Source organism: Diachasmimorpha longicaudata, unplaced genomic scaffold, assembly GCF_034640455.1.
Source record: "Diachasmimorpha longicaudata isolate KC_UGA_2023 unplaced genomic scaffold, iyDiaLong2 ctg00000120.1, whole genome shotgun sequence".
Classification (NCBI taxonomy): domain Eukaryota; kingdom Metazoa; phylum Arthropoda; class Insecta; order Hymenoptera; family Braconidae; genus Diachasmimorpha; species Diachasmimorpha longicaudata.
In genome coordinates this window covers 72,501-77,500 of record NW_026973934.1, presented here as the reverse complement: position 1 = coordinate 77,500, position 5,000 = coordinate 72,501, and the positions used below count along the sequence as shown (strand labels likewise).

At 57.2% G+C, this 5,000-nt stretch overlaps 1 pseudogene; it reads right to left on the bottom strand.

The window, feature by feature from the left end:
• Positions 1-4,776: 4,776 nt before the first annotated feature.
• LOC135171873 (large subunit ribosomal RNA) overlaps positions 4,777-5,000 on the bottom strand; it is a 2,843-nt pseudogene continuing 2,619 nt past the window's right edge.

Genomic DNA, 5,000 nt, shown 5'->3' with positions numbered 1-5,000 from the left:
GCCTGAAAAACGCCCTGAAAAACGACTTTAACCGATCGGTATCGGAGCCCCCAATGCTTGTGCATTAGGGCCGATAGCCGAGTGAAAAGGACTCTAGCCTTTTCCTGTATATATTTTGTATGGGTCCGGACCCGCATGTTTCTATTAAAATGTACCCCGAGGTACCTCACGCTCTCCTTGAATTTAATTTTCTCCCCGTCGAGCCTAATCTCGGGTGGGCGGATATCCAACACCGGTTTCACGCGTCGGCGTGTCCTTCGCGCCCGATCCCACCTGTACCGCACCAGCGGCGCTCTCTTCTGCGAGTTGCATGACAGGACAATTGCCTCTGTCTTGCTCCTCGACAGTTCGAGCCTCGCTGACGCGCACCACGACGCGATGTGTTCGGCGACGGCTCGGCCTATCCTCTCTATTTCCTTACGCGAGTCGGCCGATACGACCGCGATAAGGTCGTCCGCGTAGGCGACTTCGATATCGCCAAAATTCTGCTCGATGCTCTTGAGGAGGGCATCGAACATGAGATTCCAGCAAGCGGGGCCCAGGACTGATCCTTGTGGACAGCCCCGGGTGGCCGGCTTGGAAACCTCTTGGTCGCTCCAGGCGATCTTGACAGTCCGATTGTCAAAGTAGCTCCGGAGCACTTCAAAGACATTCTTCGGACAGTCTCGATCCGCCAAAGACTGGAGGACTAGGGGCCACCACACGTTGTCAAAGGCTCCTGAAATATCGAAAAGGAGTCCAATGACGTACCTCTTGTCGTTACCGCGTTCGACTAATTCACGCAACTCTACTATCGCGTCTTCCGTGGAGCGTCCAGGCAGAAAGCCATATTGACGTCCTGATACTTTGTCCTCAGTAAGGACTTTCGCCATAAGGATCCCGTGCAGGACCTTTTCGAAAAATTTCCCGACAACCGACAAGAGGCAAATGGGACGGTAGGATTTGGGGTCGGACACATCCTTGTGAACTCCTTTGAGGAGAGCACGAAGTGTGCCGACTTTCCAAACGGTGGGGAAAACGCCGTGCTTAAGGCAGGCGTTGAAGAGTCGCGTGAAGATGTGAGGCATCCTCATGACCGCGACTTTTAGGACCCTAACTTCAACTAAATCGCATCCTGGGGCTTTGTCGTTCTTAAGGGTCTTTACGAGACCCTTAAGTTGGTCGTCCGTCAAGTCTCGTGCGTCCTCGGTTTGAACCCTTAGGTTCTTCACGCGTTCGCGGATGTCTGTCTGTTCCGGTGTGTCGGCGTTGGGGTCGTCGTCGGGTACGTGTGTGTCCAACAGTACCTCAGCAGTCTCACGCATTGTAAGTGTCGTGCCATTCGCGGTTCTAAGGGTGCTGAGTACCGTGCCTACACGCAATTTATCAGCGGCATATTTGTAATGGAAGCCCCAGGGGTTCGCGTTGCTTTCTGTTGTTATGTAACCGCGCCAGCTATTTTCTTTACATGTCCTAAGTAGCCTGGTGTACGACCGCAGGACTACACGATACCTATTCTGTTTAATTTTTCGCGCGTCAGGGTTAGTCTCCCTTCGGTAGCCGTTACGGAGACGACTGACCAGCTTGCGTTTGCTGGTCAGCTCCTCGGTCCACCACGGATTCGCGCGACGGTAATGTCTGCGGCGCGGCATCGAATCTTGGCAGGCTTTGGTGAGTACGTCACCCAGTACTTCTGCCATTCTCTCAACATCCGCTGTAGAATCCAGCGGATGGTCCACGAGTTTCTCACGGGCCTCCTCATCGAGGGTCGCCTCGAACTTTTCCCAGTCGGCCCGACGAACGTTGAACCGCATGGTAGAGCCCCCGCCGACTCCCGAGTTATTGACGCGCTGTGAGGAACTCCGGATCGCTAAACGAAAGAAAACCGACGTGTGGTCACCGGTGGACCACTCGTCCTCCAACCTCCATGCACGTATGAATTTATACATGCCAGGGGTGGCCAGTGTGACGTCGATGAACGACGTACCTGCGGCACTCCTGAAGGTTGGGCCCTGCCTAGCATCATTCGCGACGCGGAGACCGAAAGACTCGATGAGCTCACCCAGGAGGACACCGCGGTCAGTGGTCCTGGGGCTCCAAAGGGAGTGTTGGGCGTTGGAATCGGCCGCCACCAGAACGCGGCGACCCCTGAGACAGCTAAGAACCTTTTCAAGCTGCCTCAGGTGGATTTCTATGTCGTCCGAGTATTGAAAATAACTGGAGACGACGAAGAAGGATCCACCGGGGACGCGGGCTTCAGCACAAACGCAATGTGCATTACTTAATTGGGACACGTAAGCAATCTCCACGATGGAGTTGCACGCAACGACGGCCGCCCACGGTCGCTCCGTTGAGCTCGCGGCGATACGCATTCCGACTCCTAGGCCGCGGATGGCCCAGGTGTTCGCCTCACGAAAGGCATACGGCTCCTGGAGCAACAATATGTCCAGACGCTCTTTGCGAATTAAATGGAAGACCTCCCCGGTTACTGCAATTGAGCGGGACATGTTCAATTGCAGTATTCTAACGTCGCGTTGCGCGCCCGGTCCCTCGATCGCAGGGGTCCGGGGAGGATGACCTATTGGAACGGGGGGTACCGGTGAGCCTCCGGTCGCGACGCGATGACTATCGATCCTACTTAATCTAACTTGGCACTCGCGAACCCTACCTAATAAATGAGTGGACTCACCGGTTGATGATCTTGAAGATCCCGGCGTTGGCTGACTCGGCTGCGCAGTCAGTCCCGCGATGTCTGCGACGTCCTCGACGTCCTCGTGGACAGCGCGAAGGCTGGAACCTTTCCCTCGTCGGGAGGGCAGTACCCCGGCGCACGGCGGGCGACTACGAACCCTTGAGGGCACCACCCTCCTTGGGACCCTCGATGTAGTCGCTGTAGCTGGTCCTCTGGCATGCTGGGAAGCGATGCGCAGACTTCGCCGCACGACGGACGCATCATTGTGCCCCCCCGGAGATCCGATTGGGGGCAGTTTAGCCTCCGGAATGAATTTGCAAAGATGCTCTGCCATGGTTGAAGTTTGTTGACGAGACGGTCGCCGGCCGTGCCAAAAGGCAGGAGCTGAAAAGCTGAAAAGTAAAAACAAAAGTGAAAATAAGAGGGTTAAGGATTAGAGGGGGCGGTTCCCCGCGGCACCGAGCTGGGTAGCTCGGGACGCTGGGCGCCGTCCCTGGGAGGGGGCCTTCCGGTTCCCGCCGAGCTGAGGAGCTCGGATCGGGGCCCGGTGGAGGCGCTGAAGGAGTGCTCCGCCTCGACTCCCCTCGAAAGAGGAGCAGAGAGGGAGCAGACCCACAGAAAGGGGGAACCCACCCATCCCACCCGACGACCCACCCCGCGAACCGTCCCTTTCCCGAGGAATACCCACCCACTCCCCCTGACCCAACCCCCACGTGTGGCGTCGCGTTTTCGCCGGCCTCCACCGTTGCGGGAGGTTCCGACTACTAATGCGTGGCTGGAACAAGTTGCGAGAACCGCAATGTCCATGCCCTTCGCACTGCGAAGCAGCCAGTCCCCCCTCCCCCGCGCCACCCCGCGAACCGTCCCTTTTCCGAGGGATACCCACCCACTGACCCAACCCCCACGTGTGGCGTCGCGTTTTCGCCGGCCTCCACCGTTGCGGGAGGTTCCGACTACTAACGCGTGGCTGGAACTACTTGCGAGAACCGCAGCGTCCATGCCCTTCGCACTGCGAAGCAGCCAGTCCCCCCGAGCCCCCACCCACGCGTGGAATTACCCGTCCACCAACCGATTCCGCCCTCCACCACGTGGAACCACCCCTCCACCAACCGCTTTCGCCCTCCCTCGCGTCTCCCGAAGTCCGGCCCACCACACCGCGACCCTCCCCCACCAAACCCCCCAATAGGTAGGTCTCGCGGCCCACCACCCGCCGATCTCGCCCTCCACCACGTGGGCCCACCCCTCCACCACGTGGAACCACCCCTCCACCGGCCGATTTCGCCCTCCCACGCGACCCAATTCGCGACCCCCCCCACCGAAACCCCCCCTGGGCACAGGGATTCACCCTGCACCCGCAACCCCCCCTTGGTATAATTATTGAGACCCCCCAAAAGGGGGATCCCAATCCCTACACCAAGTTCGACTCAGGGACCGCGGGGTCGTCACACCCCGTGTGTAAGGGCGGTTTTACCCGCCATTACACCCCCTGCGGGACGTAGGTAGGGACATTCAATGCCGCTATAAGGAAACAACCCTGCCGGGTTATGGTTTCCGGAAAACGTGACCCCTCTGCCAAGTTTCTCCGGTCTTGGAAAAATCCAGATCTGCCAGCAAGCTGGGGGACACTTCGCTACAATGACAGCACTTTTCTGATTGAAAAGGACTGGAATTGCACCCACGGGGAACCACGGGGAGGTGGTCCCTGGCCTAAGCCCAGATTTGTAGGACCTCACGCATTACTGCCCCTCAATGGTCCGTTTCCCAAATTCACAACGGATGCCATTACAGTCAAAAGAACATCTGATGGAATTTAGGACTCAGCGAGGTACCGATTTCCATGGTTCGGTTTCCATCTTTATATTTGGTAATATTATCGAATTATTATCAAAACAACTAGGAACACACACCACGCACTTGGCATTATCCTTACTTCAAGTACCCCTGTACAACCTCAACTGGTGGTCCGGCTAGTAGAGATAGAACCATCTCGAGGTTTTTGGTCCCCAGTGAAGTGCACACGAAGCACAATCGTATTTCAAATGCGTTCGAGCGTGTCGGGAGGCTCCCAGTTGGACTCAGGGTCCGCGGGTTCGTCATGCCCGTGGTCCAGGGGGGGTTGCCCCCCCCCTTTCCCCCCTGCGGGGCGTAGGTAGGGACAGCGAGAATCGTCGTTAATCCATTCATGCGCGTCACTAATTAGATGACGAGGCATTTGGCTACCTTAAGAGAGTCATAGTTACTCCCGCCGTTTACCCGCGCTTTTTTGAATTTCTTCACGTTGACATTCAGAGCACTGGGCAGAAATCACATTGCGTCATCACCCGCTAGG